At 36.5% G+C, this 19,587-nt stretch overlaps 1 pseudogene; it reads left to right on the top strand.

Annotated features, from left to right (window-relative positions):
• LOC141695947 (F-box protein SKIP17-like) overlaps positions 1–19,587 on the top strand; it is a 134,022-nt pseudogene that overhangs the window by 40,066 nt on the left and 74,369 nt on the right.

Here is a 19,587-nt window from a genome sequence, read left to right as displayed (position 1 = left end):
ATAGTAACTTTCATAAAGTATACTTTGGTTATTAATACTCGTTCAAGTATAAGTTTTTAATACTTCTACTTCAATTTTTTATAAATATTATCTTTATGGGAATATTATAAATAATAATATTCGTCATTTTCTAATATTCGGGACTGATTTACTCATAATCAGCTTTACTCCAACACTCTATACAGTGTTTTCGAGTCTTCAAAATGATTTTTAAAGTCAAAGCGGATCCCAACTCATTTTATATTTAAGATCTTCCTTTTTAAGGGGATTTAAATACTCGCTCAAAACCTGGGAATCCGGCTCTGTGGTGTATTTTATATTCCGCAACGAGGTTGCAGTTTTGGTAAATGAATTGATTACTTCCCAATGTTCGGAAATAGCCCATCTAATTGAGTCGGCATAAGCGACAGGCCGGGGTACGGTCTATTAAGTGTAAGTGGCTGGGTGGCAGTCCATCAACGCGTAAGAAGCCGGTGGCGGTCCAGCACAATGGTCCTTATGTGGCCAGGGTGATGACCGGTGGGGATTCATCCATCTACTATTAGAAAAGATTACTTATTGGTATCTTTGCCTGATCAGCAAGATATCTGTTTATGCCAAAATTCTTTCCTTTCCACATTTATTGGATATTGCAATTTTGTTCATACTTTACATGCAAGGTTTTCAGGAAAATGTATATATATATATATATATAGGTGTATATATATGTCGGGACTTAATGACTATCTCGTACTTCATTATTTATAATGATATTCAAGATTGAATCTATTCAACTTGTCTTGTAGTCTCATCTATGGATGAACTTTTGAAACTATTATAACTTGAACGGGGTAGTTCAGTAGTATTGGGAAATATAAGTATATTGGGGTATCTTGTAACTTCATCTTTTAAACTATATCTAATTAATAATTGTCTTATGAATGACAAAGTATTTTCAGAAAAACGTTGAGACAAGGTTAGATATATGAGATCACCTTGCACGATATTTTTTTATACAGTTCTACACTGGGACTTTGTGTATATTATGCATGGAAAGGACTTTCCAATATTTTGAAAAGTATATATGTATATAACTGAATATTTTGCGACTTCATCGCATTAAGATATCAAACTTGTTCATTTCTTTGACCAAGACTTTCATGAGTATTATGAGTAGGCTCATATACTATTATCATTATACATATTATTTTGGTGGGCTTGCTGCTCACCCTTGCTTTCTTCTTCTTTCTCACACCAACAACAGATAGAAAGATGACAGAACCAGCTCCCGATTCGCAGCGATTAGGAGACGTTCCGCAGTTTTCCTATAAGCTTGATGCCGCCCGTAGCTGAGGTAGGAACTACCAATAGGCTAGTCTTTTCAACTTTTGATGGACCAGATTTATTTATTTTATGATGTAATAATGCAAGAATGTAAATTTATTCAGAAAACCTTTTAAGGGTATTGGCAGATAATGTGGATAAAATGACTTGTTTTTATTTTTGGATGTTCATCTCTGAGACATAACGTTGGTGTGTGTGTTTATTGTGGGGTCACAGTACAGAGTAGTTGAGTAATTATTAAGATTGGGTGTTATTAAGGGAAATGACTCGTGCGACCCGATCCCCGACCCCGGATCTGGGGTGTTACAGAAAAGCAGGTACAGAAGTATAAGGGTGGATCCAGCCATTGCTAGTGAGTCAATGATTGTGATGATGCTGAAAAGGAAAGACAATTCAAAACATTGCAAGCTGTAATGATAACATTTCCTTGGATGCTGAAACTTTTCCTCATCCTTGTCAGCCTATCAACTATTGGCTGCTCAGGGCAATGTGGAGGCAGAACAGACTTGAACCTAGTACACACTCATCAGAATCTCTATAAAGGGATAAAGCGTTGTCAATAGGATGCCTTCTCAAGCTGGTGAGCCATCTGAAGAAGTTGGAGTAATTCTAATGATGATGACTCTGTCTCATTTGATGGAAGCATGAACTTAGGGGGAGATACAAAGCCCTAGTTCATTCCAATTTTACCTGAATGGGCCTTGACTAAGGAATCTACACCAGGACAGTTCAGTGTATCCTTGGTCAAACAGGTTATGGCTATTCAAAAGGCCCTTCAGGAAACTTCAGTGCTGATACCAGAGGCTATTCTTCAAGCCCACTAAAGTCTCTGTTAGGTCACACACACACTGTAGAGGGGGTGAATACAGTGTATAATACACTCAATTGAACTTAAGAACTTAAGTACAGAATACAAACTTATTGAAAACAATAAACTCTGTTACAGTATGGAACTGTTACCTCTCATTGATGACAATATCACGAGAGCTGCTAGGGCTACAATAGAATAATCTTTTCTAATAATGATAACACTTATATGTAACCCTAGTTCTGTGTTTATATACTACACAGTTACAAGATAATCGCTAATTGATATGGAATATAATTCTGCTTCCTAAAATATATCAACTCAGATATCTTTTCTCCAAGTATTCCATTCTTCACGGAATTCCTCTTCATGCTATCTCTTCTTATGTTATCTCGATCTTCTTTCCTTTAATCAGCTACTGTCCTTATCTGATTATCCTTCAGCACTTAAGTTCTGATATCTATCTTCTGATGATTATCTCCTGATAATATAAGTACTGATATCCTTAAGTCCTGACTTCCAGTATAAGTACTAATCAACAGTTAAGTACTGATTTATCCTGTTCAGTAAGATCTGAAAGCTAAACATAAAACATATTAGCCATGACATTATCAAATATATCTAACAATCTCCCCCAACTTGTAAATTAATATAATATACAAGTTTAACAGATATTTGATGATGTCCAAAAACATTAAGTACAAATGCATGAGAATTAGACTAGATAACTACAACTTACAGTCCTTAAAGTTTTACCAAGTTCAACTTCTGATAACAACTTCAGTCTGTAATAAATATCAGAATTTAAGCAGTTGTAGATCTTCGACTTGGCTTCTTCATTTTCTGATCTCTCTCATGTCAGGAGTTGTTTCTGAGATAGTTCTTCAACAAACATTTCTCAGCATATCTTAGTTCATCAATCATTCTCCTTTTAACATCTTTAAGCTCTGCAGTATCTTCACCAGTTTGAAAGATTGCAGCTCTGAGATCATTAATCTTTGCTTTCTCAACTCCTGATCTAGTCTTATGACATAAGCTTTGTCAGACTCTAGATTAAATTCAAGTCCCTTAATACCAAGATACGTTCTGATCTGTGCAGTATTAGGCTTCATATCAACAATATCACCATTGTGATCTCTGTACTTTGGAACATATATGCTGTCAGACTTAACAGAATAAAGCCTTTTCTGTCTCTGAATCTGTTCTTTTAAGTAGTTTGCAGCAGTCTCTGTTATTCTGTCATTTACTTGAAGTAAGAAAAGTACATGCTCCAATTCTTCAAAATACTTCAATGGAATGGCATTCTGTCTTATATGATAAAACCCTACCATCTGTCATGAAATACAACATGATGTATTCTTTCAAGTAGGTATGGTAAACCATCTGTACAGATTCCAGTTGATTCAATCTCTCAGGGGTTGCTCCAATACCTGGTTCACTCAAGGAAGTTGGATCATTGGTAGTGTTGTGTACTCTTCTTCATCAGCACTTCCCAATCTAGTTTTATCTCTAGCTTCCTTTCCAGTAACTACTCTTGCTTCAAAACCACTTACAGTAGTCTTCAAAGATTGAGTCTATTTTGCTTTAGTGAATCCTGGCAGGAGTGTCTTTGATCTATTTTCTGATATCAAGTTAACTTGAGCTCTGTCAGAGGTTACTTGCTTCTTTTGAATATCAGAACTTACAATTTCTTGACTCTGAACAACTTGAGCCATGTCAGAGGTTGTTTTAAGAACTTTTCTTGAAGTCAGAGCAAGATCATCTTTTTCATCAGTAATTTCTTCTTCCTCAGGAGGTACATAAACCTTGATAGGTTCACCAACCTTTTCTTTACCCTTGGATCTCGGATCTATCTGTGGTTGTGATCTAGCCAATGTTGCTTTAGTATGTGTCCTTTCTTTGATCACAATGCCTTTAAGTTTTGGAAGTGACTTATTACCAGAAGCTTCAGATTTAGATGTGACTTTCTCTGATTTAAGTATGGCTTCTTCTTCCTTTAAACTTTCCAAGTCCATTCCTGGATTTTCTTGAAGAAATAACTATCTTGACATTTCCTCATCAAGATCTAGAAGTTCATCAGAACTTATCATTTTACCAGCAGCAGAACTTATTCTTTTCCCAGTATCAGAACTTGTCCTGTGACTAGCTTGTCTTGATGTAAACCTTCTACCTTGACTATGACCACTACCCATTCCAGAGTTTCCTTGGTCATCTTTTCCTTCATCCTTTCCTTGCAGTGTCTTGTTAGTTTTGCATTGGACTTAATTACCTTCTCCCCCTTTTTGGCATCAGCAGGTAGTAAAAGAGAGATAAGTAATTCCACTGAGGATTGGATTTCAGTAAGTTGAGATTGCTGAGAAGCTTGATTTGTCAGAATGTCATCAATTTAAGCTTGTTGTTTCTCTTGAGTTTTCTCAATATAAGCAATCCTGTCAATGGTAGGTTGAAAGAACTTTTTCTTATCAATTTTCCAAACTTGTTCTTGTTTGATAAAGTTCTCCTGAATCTTGTATAGCTCTGCATGAGTAGTTGAATGAAGACCTTGTAGATGTTTAGTACTCAATGTAGCAACTCTAAGCTGGGTTTTAAAATCATCAGAATTTAACATTTCATCAGCTTTAGTCAAGTGCTCAGCAAGATGTAATGCATTTGGAACACATGAAACTGAGTTCCATTCCTTAGTCCACTCCTGTCCTGCAGGAGTTTCACTCCAAGGTACTGGTGCATCCCTGATAACAAACTCCTTTACCAGTTCAGACTTAGGAAGAGTCGGTTGAGGAGTATGTCCTGAAGGACCTGCTTCATCAGCATCTACAGTTGGAGCAGCTTCACCAGTATCTCCAACATTTGCAGCATCAGAACTTAAAGAATCAGTATCTTCTGAGAAGACAACAGTGTGAGTAGCAATGGAGGCTTCAGCATCCTCTAATTGCTGATCTGATACTAAGTTCTGATCAACAGCCATATCCTGATGCTCACCTAAAGTCTGATCATCAACATCTTGATGCAGAGAAGGTGTTGTTGATAACTCTGGAGTTTGAACAGCATCAGTAACAGGTGTTGTGGAAGGATTATTTGCTGTTGGAGCTTCTAAGAAAAGTATTTCAGGCACAACCAGGTTCTGAATATCAATTTCAGCACTTGTGCCGGATCACAAGAGACACAGATGGTGAGTTAGCCTTGTCAGATACAGCTTCCTGAGATGGAGTTAATGGAGAAGAAGTGACTGGAGCAAATTCCTTGTCTTGTGAGATCAGAGATTCCTGATCCCCTTCCTTAGCTGCTTCCTCTTCATCATCTGAAACTGGCCTTTGTGCCCTCTATTTCTTGTACTTCCTTGTTGATTTGGATTCCTTGGGAGTTTCAGGAACAGTCATTCGTCTAAGCCTTTTGAGAAGCTTAGAACCCCCAATATCAGAATCCTTCTGAGAAGTTGCTTTCTCAGCTTCATTTACCATAGGTTCTGAAGAAGGAATCTGTTCCTCAGAATCTGATTCATCTCTCAAAGTAATCCTCCTCCTCTTTTGAGGTGTTTGAGGAACAGTCTTTGTTCTCTTTGGCTTAGAAGATGTAGGCTTCACAGTAGGTGCTGAAGAAGAAGGTTGAGCAGTCCGTGAAGTGGAGAGATAGGATTTGAGATAAGTTCTGAGGGTAGGCGGAGATATACCCTGAGTGGTAGGGACTGAAAATGATGAATTTTGGTTATGGTGAGTTGGTTGAATATTGGAGTAAACAGATTGGTAAGTAGCAGGATCAGCATTTACCAGAATCTGTTTCATAGACTGAGGAATCTGTAATGGTCTCACCATTAATTTTTTTGTGTCAGCATTTATCAGGTCGTTAAAGTACCTTTTTGCAACCTTAAAAGGTGGGGTTTGAGTGCTGACTAACTGGGGTTCATCAGTACAATACGTATAAATAAGTTGACAGAATCGAGCAAAGTAAATAACAGTTCTATCCTCTGTCATCCTATCCCCAATAAAACCAATTAAAGCAGTTGCAAAATCAAAGTGAGTTTGATTGATAAGTGCATACCCGATGTGCTGACTCATTATTGGGATAGCATCAAAGTTTGAACACTTGTTGCCAAAAGCCTTGGTGATGCAATCGAAGAAGAAACTCCATTCTCTTCTGATATGAGCCCGTTTCAATTGTCCTAGTTTCATCAGACTCTTTTCATATCCCAAATCAGTCATTAACTCCCGAAGTTCTGATTCCTCTGGTATAGAGAAAGTACAATCTTTGGAAGATGTAATGCTCTTCGTACTGTACCAGGAGTGACTACATAGGATGAATCACCCACTTGGAAGATAATACTGGGAGTTCCTCGTTTACCACCATCATCAAAAACTCCAGTCCTCCAGAACCTCAGAACTTGTTGACTTGAAAATAATTCAGGCTGAGTTAGGGCGTACCCAACCTCACTATGTGCAAGAAGATCTTGAACAAAGTGCAATTCAGATGGAGCTTCAGTGTGATCAAGAACTGCAACATAGTTGTTAGGAACAAACTTAGCTCCATCAATGATTAAATCCTTTGGTGCCATGTGAAAAAAAATTGAGAATTAAGTATGCCTGTTAGGTGTTTGATATAATGTCTGTATGAAAACAACGGAAAAAGTAAAGTGAAGAAGAGAGATAAAAGATGAAGAAATTAAAAAGATTAAAGAAATCTTCTCTCTGCTGTACTTATACAAAAAAAATATTACCGTTGGACACCTGTCAGACATGCAGTAATAACGGACAGTTACTGGGCTCGAGAAAACAGTAATCATTACTTACCCATTTGCCGAGTTTCAAGGAAAAACTGTTCCATGTATCAAGGGAAACAATTTTAATTCAAAATTTAACCCGTTAGCACTGATTGAATTATTTTTCACTGCAACATTAATATTCTGAAAATAAATCATGTTAAAAATGACCGAGATAATTTCGATGAATAAGTGCTGACAGAGAATCAGAACTTAAATAAAAACAAAATTTAAATGGTCATCAGAATATCAATCAGGATTTATCAACACAAGACAAATAACTCAGAGATCAAATCTTGAAGTAAAAACAATTTTCATTAATATATCATGACAATACATTCATGAATTAGAAATTTACATCAGTACTTATACAAGATTTTCCCTAAGCTTCTAATCCTAACATCAACAGCTTTAGTCCTAGCTAAGAAGCCTGACAAAGCTGAGGATGAAGAAGAACAGGAAGAAGACAAGATTAAGTCATCTTCCTCTTCCTATCTTCGATAAACAAGATGGCGAGTCGGATGATTCACTCTTGCTGACGGATAGCTTCCCGCCTTTCCTCCTCCAATCGCTCCAGATGGCGATGGTAATCCATATAGAAGAATAGAAGGTGAGTCAGCACCTCCTGTGGGACAGAGTCCCAGATCTCCTCAGGAATGGCTGTTACATGCCACTCCTGCTGCCACTCGGCACAACTTAGCTCCATATTGAAGGTTTGGTAGTTCAAAAACATGTTGTATCTGACCATTGTGTTTTTGAAAGAAAAAGGAGGATAAGTGTGTGAGAAGAATGTGATGGAAAGACTGATGTGAAGTGGTTGCTTATATAGGCAAGAGAATGCCAGAAGACGCAAAGATATTTAATGCTGACATGTAGAGTTAAGTCTACCTCGTCTCCCCAGACTTGAAAAAGAAGAACAGTCATTGGAAAGAGGAATCATGGTCTAGACCGCATAAGACACAAGAAACAGTGGACTGTTCAAGTACGAATACCATTAATCCTAATCATAGTGACTATTAATCTTCCACTTCAATATATTCTAGATTAAACTGAGACTGTTACCAAGTTTTATTCACAGATAAGCCAAGTAAAGGATTAGACTGAAAAATCAGAACTGAGACCTATACCAGAACTTAATAGTCATCAGAACATAATTTCTTAACTCGAAAAAGGAATGCCCATCTTAGTAAATCCTCATACAAGTTCTGAGTTACAGACGTCAGAACTTAATCATCAGAACGTGTAACTAGAACTTGTCCTCAGAATTTGTGCAATAACGACACAATGACTGTTTATCTAAAATAACATAGACCACCACAGAAATTTTCATCATTCAGATGGAGTGATTAGTGTGTGCATTCAGCTAAATAACTGACAAAGAGTAAAGTCTGATTCACTTCAGTACATCTTAGAAATAAGGCATAACTAAAATTTTGCTAAAGATCTGTCATTGTCCTGAAACCTACTGATGAATAAGTTCATGCTTGAGTCCACCTCAACTGTTTTGTGCTAATTTTATGTATCTTTTGAAATTCTATTTTATAGTGGCTTCTCAGTGTAAGTGAGTCACGACTGTTTATCAGAATTTATGCTATTATCAGAGTATTTCTCCAGTAATCATAGAGTGTGAAAAGTCACCAAGAAAATATTTTGCTTTTCTAATGCATATTTACTTAATACCAGCAATACACTTGGGTCGTTCCTTCCACATTTTTACTCTAGATATCAAAGGAGTACCTGATTTTATTCTTTGATCTTTTTGCTTTTTCTTTTGATAAGTGAGGTTTATCAGCACTTAGTACATTCAGCAGTTTTACTAGTATCAGAACTTAACAGATGAGTAGCATTATTCTAATTTGTGACTTAGTAATAAGATATACAAAGTAAACTTAACTAAGCTCAATTATCAGAATTTGCTAGTGTCATAAGATTTCCACTGAAATAATTACTTCTTACATGGAATCATTTGTTTATTGAAGACTACTAGGTTAGTATCTAGCACAGTTATCCTCATAGGATTGAATAGGTACTAGAACAAACATATCACTTATCAGAGTTTAGAAACATATATCAGACAACAGTCAGTACTTAAAGACATTTATCAATTAAGCACAGAATATACAATGAGATTAATTCTGTAAATACTGAGCATAAAGTCTGATAACACAGAACAAGTCTAAGCAGATTAAGAGAAAGAACCTGAAACCATTCCAAGTTCATTTACCAATCTTGTAAAAGTAGCTTCACATAATGGTTTTGTGAAGATATCTGCCAATTGTTGATCTGTGGGAACAAAATGCAATTCCACTGTACCTTCATCCACATGTTCCCTGATGAAGTGGTACCTGATGCTGATATGCTTTGTCATAGAGTGTTGAACTGGATTACCTGTCATAGCAATAGCACTTTGATTATCACAGTAAATAGGGATTTTGAAATATTTTAACCCATAATCCAGTAACTGATTCTTCATCCAAAGAATCTGTGCACAACAGCTTCCTGCAGCAATATACTCTGCTTCTGCAGTTGATGTGGAAATTGACTTTTGTTTCTTGCTGTACCAAGAAACCAATCTGCCTCCAAGAAATTGGCAGCTTCCACTTGTGCTTTTCCTGTCAATTTTGCACCCTGCAAAATCTGCATCTGAGTAACCTATTAGTTTAAAATCTGATTCTCTAGGATACCATAATCCCAGAGCAGCTGTTCCTTTAAGATACTTAAAGATTCTTTTTACAGCTGTTAAGTGAGGTTCTCTTGGATCTGCTTGAAATCTTGCACAAAGACAGGTAGTATACATGATATCAGGTCTACTAGCAGTTAGATAGAGTAGAGAGCCAATCATACCTCTGTAGTCAGTAATATCTACTTATTTACCGGTATCCTTATCCAGTTTTGTAGCAGTGGCCATTGGAGTGGATGCACTTGAACAATCTTGCATTCCAAATTTCTTCAGCAAGTTTCTGGTGTACTTGGTTTGACAAATAAAAGTGCCTTCCTCATTCTGCTTGACTTGAAGGCCCAGAAAATAGCTAAGTTCCCCCATCATACTCATCTGATATCTTGACTGCATTAGTTTGGCAAACTTCTTGCAAAGTTTGTCATTTGTAGATCCAAAAATGATATCATCAACATAAATCTGGACCAGAAGTAAGTCCTTTCCATGGTTGAGGTAGAACAGTGTTTTGTCTATTGTCCCTCTGTTGAATCCACTTTCCAGAAGAAACTGAGTTAAAGTCTCATACCATGCTCTAGGAGCTTGCTTAAGTCCATAAAGTGCTTTATCAAGCCTGTAGACATAATCTGGATGTTTGGTATTTACAAAACCTGGAGGTTGTTCAACATATACCTCTTCCTCCAATTCTCCATTGAGAAAATCACTTTTCATATCCATTTGAAAAACAGTAAACTTTTTGTGAGCAGCATAAGCCAAAAATATCCTTATGGCTTCTAACCTAGCAACTGGTGCAAATGTTTCATCATAATCAATTCCCTCCTGTTGAGAATATCCTTTTGCAACCAGCCTTGCCTTATTCCTTGTAATTATGCCATCACTGTCAGTTTTGTTTCTGAATACCCACTTTGTACCAACAACAGATCTATTCTTTGGTCTTGGCACTAGGGTCCAGAATTTGTTTCTTTCAAATTCATTCAACTCTTCCTGCATTGCTTGCACCCAATCAGCATCTTGAAGAGCTTCTTCCACTTTCTTTGGCTCAGTCTGAGAGAGAAAAGAATTGTAAAGACATTCATTTGAAGTACCTGTTCTAGTTCTGACACCTGCATCAGGATTTCCAATTATCAAATCAGGTGTATGTGATTTTGTCCACTTCCTTGCAGATGGAAGGTTTTCTCTAGAACTGGATGCTCCCCCATGATCCATGCTATCTTCATTTTCTGATGCTCCCCCTGAAACTGTGCTCTCTGAGTTGGATTCTTCAGTATTTAGATTTTCAGCACTATCAGAACTTGGCTTATCAGAACTTGACGAATCAGAACTTGAAGAGCCAGATGCATGTTCTGATGTTTCTTGAGATGTGGTAGGATCTTGAGTATGCTCCCCCTGCATAGGTGCATCTTCCTTTGACGTAGTCACCACAGTTTCAATAAAATCAGAGTTTAATCCATCAGAGTTTACAGTATCAGGACTTAGACTGTCAGGATTTTCAGTATCAGAATTTGAGTATTCATTTTCAAATCTCAGCTGATCATGTTCAATGAAATCTTCAAGACCAGTGATCTTCTTGTCATCAAAAGAGACATTGATAGATTCCATGACCACTTTTGTTCTCAAATTATAGACTCTGAAGGCTTTTGTGGAAAGTGGATATCCAACAAAGATTCCTTCATCAGCTTTTAGATCAAACTTTGATAGCTGTTCAGGATGAGTCTTGAGAACAAAACACTTGCATCCAAATACATGAAAATATTTCAGATTTGGCTTCTTTTTCTTCACCATCTCATATGGTGTTTTCCATGCTTGTTAATGAGTGTTGCATTTTGAGTAAAACAAGCAGTCTGCACAGCTTCAGCCCAGAAATAGGTTGGAAGCTTTGCTTCTTCAAGCATTGTACGTGCAGCTTCAATGAGAGTTCTATTCTTCCTTTCAACAACTCCATTTTGCTATGGAGTTCCAGGAGCAGAAAATTCCTGCTTTATTCCATGGCTTTTGCAGAACTCTTCCATTATCAAATTCTTGAACTCAGTGCCATTATCACTCCTTAAAATTTTCACAGAATCTTTGACCATTTTATCCAGCTGTTTGACATGATCAATCAAGATAGATGCAGTTTCACTTTTTGTGTGCAAGAAATACACCCATGTGTATCTGTTGAACTCATCCACTATGACCAACGCATACTTCTTCTTTGCAATAGACATGACATTTACTGGACCAAATAGATCAACATGTATTAGATGATAAGGCTCAAGAATTGATGATTCAGTCTTGCTCTTGAATGAAGATTTTCTTTGTTTGGCTTTCTGACATGAATCACAAAGACCATCAGGAGCAAATACTGTGTTTGGCAATCCTCTCACAAGATCTTTCTTGACCAGTTCATTTATATTGTTGAAATTTAAATGAGAGAGTTTCTTATGCCAATTCCAGCTTTCTTCAATTGATGCTCTACTCATCAGACAGATTGCAGAACCATCAGTACTTGTTGAAAGCTTAGCTTCATAAATGTTACCACGCCTGTATCCTTTCAGAACAACTTTGCCTTTAGATTTACTCACAATTTCACAGTGTTCTTCAAAGAAATCAACATGATAACCTCTGTCACAGATTTGACTTATACTCAGTAGGTTGTGTTTAAGTCCTGAGACCAGAGCTACTTGTTTAATTATGACATTTCCAAGATTGATATTGCCATATCCCAATGTTTTTCCAATGTTGTCATCTCCATAAGAAACACTTGGGCCAGCTTTCTCCACAAAGTATGATAGCAGGGCCTTATTTCCAGTCATATGTCCTGAACATCCACTGTCCAGAACTAGAATATTTTTCCTGTTATCCTGCAATCACAAAGACCACTAATTATTAGTTTTAAGGACCCAGACTTGCTTGGATCCTTTGGCCTTATTGAGTTTGTTAACATTTGCAGCGGATTTAGCATCAGAGTTTATGTTAACATTTTTCTTATCAGAACTTACACTATCAGACTTTGAATCAGAATTTACACTAGAAGGAACAATGGAAACTTTCTTCAAAGAAGGTTTTATTTGATAATAATCATAGTACAAACTATGATATTCCTTACAAGTATAAATGGAATGCCATAAACTACCACAATGAAAATAAGGATTTTGTGGTTTGTATCTAACAGACTGACTCTTAACTCCTGATTTTGAAGGTAAGGAGTTAATATTCTTATTCTTCCTGCAAAAAGAAGCCAGATGGTTAGAACTTCCACAGTTATGACATGTTTTCCTAGGAGCATCAGGAACAGGTTTATAATCATTGCTTTTATTCACACCTTCCTTTCCATTCCTATTTTTCCTAGGTGATTTTACCTTGTTTGCATTCTTGACATCTTTCAGCTTATGCTTAAGCTGCTTCTTTGTCATTAAGCCTATGTTCACTTCAGCTGTCTTTTCCTGTTTTAGTTTGTCAGAAGTTAATTCCTCTTTAACTTTTGATTTCTCATTTTCATACTTTACAGTTACAAACTTAACAGGTTTAAACTTTGGCTTTTGCTTAACAACAGGCTTAATTTCTTCAGTTCCTTTATCATTCTTATCTTCTCCATAACCTAAGCCCTCTTTCCAGTTTCCACTAAGCAAATTTTGAGTTGTTTTGCCAGAGTTAGTCCAAGTCCTGATAATCTCTCTTTCCTTTTCTAACTCAGTTTTTAGAGATTCATTTAATTTTAGCACTTCATTCCTAACATAAAAAGCATCATCTCTATTCTTCTGAGTTTGATGGAACATGACTAACTCTTTTTCTAAGAAATCATTTCTTTTCTTATATGCAAGATTTTCAGAAGTTAATCTTTCACATGTTAAAGTTTGATCTCTATAGCTAACAAACATGGTTTTAAGATATCTTCTCAACTCATTAATATCATCAGTATGAAAAGCATAAGTAGTCTGAGGTACCTTTGTTTCAACAGCTTCAGAACTGCTCTCAGCACTTTCTTTATCAGCATTTGCCATCAATGCATAGTTCTCCTCACTTTCAGAGTCTGAGGTGTCTGTCCAGCTTTTCTGCTTTGTGACAAGAGCCTTGCCTTTGTCACCCTTTACCTTCTTGCAGTCAGGAGATATGTGGCCTTTCTCACCATAGTTATAGCATTTAACATTGGTGTAATCTCCTCTATCAGACTTTCCTCCTCTGCCTTCAGATCTTCTGAAATTCTTCTTATCAGAACTTATGCCTTTCCTGGAAAACTTCTTTCCCTTCCTGAACTTCCTGTATGCCATCTTTGTGATTCCTTTCACCATAAGAGCACACATCTTCATCATCTCCTCATCAGCATCAGTCTCAGGCAAGCTTTCAGAATCTGAGTCATCATCACTCTCAGAACTTGATGACTCAGTATCAGACTTTATGAAAAGAGCTTTACCTTTGTCTTTCTTTGAGAAAGCTGCTTTGGGGAATTCTTCTTCAGCCTTAAGAGCAACTGTCCTTGACTTTCCTCCTTTCCTCTTGCTTCTTTGTTCCATCTCCAGCTCATGAGTCTTGAGCATTCCATAGATTTCGTCAAGAGTTGTTTCATCAAGATTGTAGTTGTCTCTTATTGTCGTTGCCTTCAAATCCCAGCATTCAGGAAGAGCTAACAGGAACTTAAGATTTGAATCTTCAAGATCATACTCTTTATCAACCAATGAAAAATCATTCAAAAGTTTGACAAATCTATCATATAAATCATTCAATGACTCATTAGCCTTTGAGTCAAAGTGTTCATACTCTTGAGTGAGTATTGTCTTCCTGTTCTTCTTAATTGTGTCAGTTCCCTGACACCTTGTTTCCAGAGCATCCCATATCTCCTTAGCAGTCTTGCAGTTGATTACCCTGTTTGACATTACATTATCAATGGCACTATGCAGTAAGTGTCGTACCTTAGCATCCTTAGCAATTGATGTTATGTCTTCAGCAGTATAATCATTCTTCTCCTTTGGTACGGTCTTTGCTGCTTCACCTGCAACTGCAACAGCGAGCTTGGTTGGTTTGTGAGGGCCTTCCTTGATTCTATCAAGGTATTCTGGATCTGTTGCTTCCAGGAACATGGTCATCCTTACCTTGCATATGGGATATTCAGATGGTCTCAGTATGGGGACTCTGATGGTCTCATACCGACTCTGAATTTGTGTCTTTGGTGGTTCCTCAGTTTTGGTAGGCTTGGTTGGAGTTTCTGTGTCCGACATGATTGTGTTTGGATCTTTAACTGTATGTGTGTTAACAGATAGGCTCTGATACCAATTGTTAGGTCACACACACACTGTAGAGGGGGTGAATACAGTGTATAGTACACTCAAATCGAACTTTAAGAACTTAAGTAACAGAAAACAAACTTTATTGAAATAATAAACTCTGTTATAGTATGGAACTGTTACCTCTCAGTGATGAACAAATATCACGAGAGCTGCTAGGGTTACAATGAATAATCTTTTCTAATAATGATAACACTTATAGTGTAAACCCTATGTCTGTGTTTATATACTACATAGTTACAAGATAATCGCTAATTGATATGGAATATAATTCTGCTTCCTAAAATATATCAATCAGATATCTTTTCTTCCAAGTATTCCATTCTTCACGGAATTCCTTCTTCATACATATCTCTTCTTATGTTTATCTCGATCTTCTTTCCTTTAATCAGCTACTGTCCTTATCTGATTATCCTTCAGCACTTAAGTTCTGATATCTATCTTCTGATGATTATCTCCTGATAATATAAGTACTGATATCCTTAAGTCCTGACTTCCAGTATAAGTACTGATCAACAGTTAAGTACTGATTTATCCTGTTCAGTAAGATCTGAAAGCTAAACATAAAACATATTAGCCATGACATTATCAAATATATCTAACAGTCTCTACATCTCATGAAGCTACATCAAGTAAGACAGAATCTGAGTGTGGATGAACTCAAGAAGGATATAGTTGACTTGAAGTCCTACAATTCTGAGAAGCTGGATTCAGTCATGCCCTATGGTACCATGCAGGACTTGTTACTGAGATTGAGAAGAGAATCAGATGCTGAAAAGAGGCTGGCCAAGTTGGAAGATAGAGTTCAAGTCATTGAAAACTCTATGGTCACCATTCTTCAGAATCAACAGTCTCAAACAAGTCTACTCATGCAGCTGGCAAAAGCATAAGGCTTGACCCCTCTCCTTGATGATAACAAAAAGGGGGAGAATAAAGGGGAAGGGGAAGGAGAGCCATCTACAAACATTCAAATATCCAAAATGCTAGTTCCTGCCATCACTACTTCTCCAACACTTCAGATCAAAGGAAAGCTTGATGGAATTGATCTAATCCAGCTAGCAGCAGCTGAGATGCAGGTAAAAGAGCAAAGAAGGAGAATTGATGAAATGATGCAACAAGTGTTTGGCTCTACAACAACAAAATCCTTATCTGTGAAACATAGCACAAAGGTTGAGCCAATCACTATGGAATACAAGCCAGTAAAGGGGAATAAGGTTGGAGAAACTTCCTTCAAGAACTTCAAGCCTGTGGTATTCAAGCCCAACACTTGACTTAACAAGGACTCTACAAAGAATCCCCTTAACTTTGCTCAATTGAAAGAAGTGGACTTTCCTCTTCCAAAGCCTGATGAAGACAAAGTTTTGGGTGGCAGCATCATAAAGCACAAAGAGACCAATGATGTAGTGGAAAGAATAAATATGGCTATCATTTATAGAGAGGGAAAGAGTATCTGTGTGGTGCAAGGACATCCCAAATTCTCAAAAGCCAAGAGGGAAGAGACCAAAAGGCTGAAGGAAGAAGCTGAAAAGCTAAGGGCTGACAAAAGAGCACAAGCAAAGCTTGAAAAATAACTAAAGTCAAGTCAAATTGAAGAGAAGAAAGAAATTGAAGACAATGGTGAAGATGAAGGTATGGGGAACATGTTTAGTGAGGATGTGAAGGAAAGAAGTGAGGAAAGAAAGGAATGGCAGAAAGGGAACAGAAGAAAGGCAAATGCAAAAAGGAAGATTGTAGATAACACTGAGGAAATCCAATCAAAATCCAAACCACTACCTTCTATTCCTGAACCCATTGTGCCTTATCCCTACTTAAATATCCATGGTGAAACAATCATTCCTAAGGAAGAACCCATTGATTGAGACACCATCAAATTGCCCACCTTCTTAACTACTTCTCCACCACCAAAGAAATAGAAAAGAAAAACCAAATCAACACCTCCCCTAACCTCAAGAAAATTCACTCAGAAACCTAAGCCTAAGCCATAAGCCTCAAAGGATGATTATGTTCACATTTGTGATATAAAGGAACAGACAGACATTGAACTCTACCTGGATTAGCTGGAGGAAGTAAGGGGAATAGATGCCTACAGACAGCTACCAGAAAGTTTAGTGTTCAAGTACAAAGGAAATGGGGAAAGGACTTGGCCCCTTTACAGAATTCTGGATGAAGGCTATTCTACCTTGATTAGAGTCTACTCAGCTATAAAAAGGGATTCTGGCTTTACCAGGACTGCCAAAACTGAGATTCTCAACAAGATTGCCAGCATAAGGAAAACTTGGTGGGAGCCCAATTCCTTGCCAAGAACATTACTCATCCCTGAGCATGGAATTACAATTCATAAATCACCTCATTGGCTGATGGAGTTCAGAGACAATAAAGGAGTCAGAAGATTCTTCAGACTTGAAGACCAGCTTAAAATTGCCAGTAATGAAACTCTCAAGGTCATGCAATCTAAGTTGGACATCAGTGAAGAAGATGAAGCTGAATTCTACAGACAACTCCAACTCCAAGTAGAGGAAAATGGCAGGAGGCTAGGGAAGAAAACAAGGGATTAAAGGAAAAAAAATAATCTGCTCAGCCTAAAGGAGCATCCTTGGAAACAATGTAATCCTTCAATTCTATCTCAGTACATACACTTTTGCAGCACTTTTGAATTTCTACTTGATTTCAGTTGATATATTTGTTAAGTGTTTTGTTATCATCAAGTTAAACCCAAATTTATACCTACAATTCTAGTGGACATAAATAGGGGGAGATTGTTAGGAATATGTGTATTGGTTTGACGATAAGTTAAACAAAACACTAAAGTAGAAATCTGGTGTTTGTAGCCTCAACGGATAAGACCATTCTGGCTATCCGTTGATGTAGTAGCTTTACTTAGAAATAAGTTTAGTATTGTAGCACATTTTAGTTTCTGTATTCAAGTTATAATTCTTAGATGTTGTGGGAAATTATAAGTCATGTTGACTACTAGTGGATATGCAAATTGGAGGGCTAACTGTAAATATTTCATGCCTTGTAATTCTGTATAAATGAAGTAGTATCAACTGATAAGTTAAAGGCCTTCAACGGATAAGAAACAAAGCTTCAACGGATGTCTCTAAAGCTTCAACGGATAACATCCATCAACGGATGAGTGCATCAACGGATAAAGCTTCAACTGCTAATGCATCAACGGATAAAGCCATCAACGGATGACAACTTCAACGGATGCTAAGTTCTATAGCAGTTGACAGTGACAATTCATAAGCTGACAGAGGCACATGGGTTGACAGAGATAATTGGAATATGGTTACCTCTTGGAGGAATCAAGAAAATGCAGCATTTTCATTCTAGTGCAAACAAGGAAGTATTCAAAGATTCACAGATTATCCTAGATTGTATTGGATAGAGAAATGAAAAAAAAACATGTGAACAATCTTTTCAATTGTATTTTATATTTTTGTCTTCACTTGTAAACTTGGTGATATATAAACCAAGTTGCAGCTAGTAATTAGAGTGTGAATTTTCCAGAGCTGTTTAGAAAAACATTGAGAGAAAATCATCTAGTTTGTACTAGGAAGCAGCTGTGATCAATTTCTTGAATCACAGATTTTCTGAAATAACACATCTCTGGTGGAACAACAAATCCACCAGAAAAGTTTTTAAGTCTTTTGTGTTCTTTACATTTGTGTTTAATTATATATCTGTCTGCACCAGCTCAAAGCAATTCACACACACTTGTTCATGAAAACACATAGCCTTTGAAACTGCTCAAAACTTGAAAAAGTTTTGAGATTTACATTCAACCCCCCTTGTGTAAATCTCATTGTTAGTTCCTTGGGAATAACAATGTTACATAAAACTAAAATCTTAATATTAAAAGTAGCCCGCACTGATAATATGTTATGTGTATGTATATGGATAATGGATTTTGTTCACGTTTGTATACAAACTAGTATGTTTTTTTTATTTAATTATGTTTTTCTGTCAATTTACACGCCAGCTAACGATGTTTTAAAGTTAACTGACACGTCAGCAAGATTCTAACGGTGTCAGAATCTTTTTAACGGAATGACATGATTCAAAAAAATTTGAAAGTTAAAGGACTTGATTTGCGGAATCTTTTGTTCAGGGACCTATCGAATAAAACATGAATAGTTCAGGGACCTGTCATTTAATTTTCCCTTATAATTATAGTTTTTAATAATCTCGGGGTAAATTTTATTAATTTATCAAAATTGTAAATTTATCATCACAGTCTGTGTTATGGTGGGGCCGTAAAAAATATTAAAAGTATTAATATATCGAGATTATAACGTACTCCCTTCATCCCATGTTACATGTACCTTTTGAAAAAAAGGAAAGGATAGTTGGATAAAACTTTTCACCAAATACCCTAATATATTAAAAAATGACAATAAAACTAAGTTTAATAAAACTAAGTTTTAAAAAGTGAAATTTTGGGAATAATAAATATAGGAATAATTTGGAAAATTACCCTTAAATTTGTATAGAAATGATTCAAAATGAACATGTATATTGGGACAGAGGGAGTATATAGTTATGTAATTAGTAATTATCTTTTAGTGTTGATTTTTAGTTTGAAATGTCAGCTTCTATTTCCTTTTAATAATGTTTTCTATGTCTACTTTTGCTAACTATCTAGTAGTATTTAGTACATTTTTGTTTGGGGATTATTCTTTTTTTTTGACAAATATGGGTTATAGCCTTACAAATAAATATTTGTTTAAGAAATTCTCCGGGTGAGTGAGGGTCAAACCTGAAATTCTCC

Source organism: Apium graveolens, chromosome 11 (genome assembly GCF_009905375.1).
Source record: "Apium graveolens cultivar Ventura chromosome 11, ASM990537v1, whole genome shotgun sequence".
NCBI lineage: Eukaryota > Viridiplantae > Streptophyta > Magnoliopsida > Apiales > Apiaceae > Apium > Apium graveolens.
The sequence above is the reverse complement of the archived record's forward strand: the minus strand, read 5'-3'. Positions and strand labels throughout refer to the sequence as shown.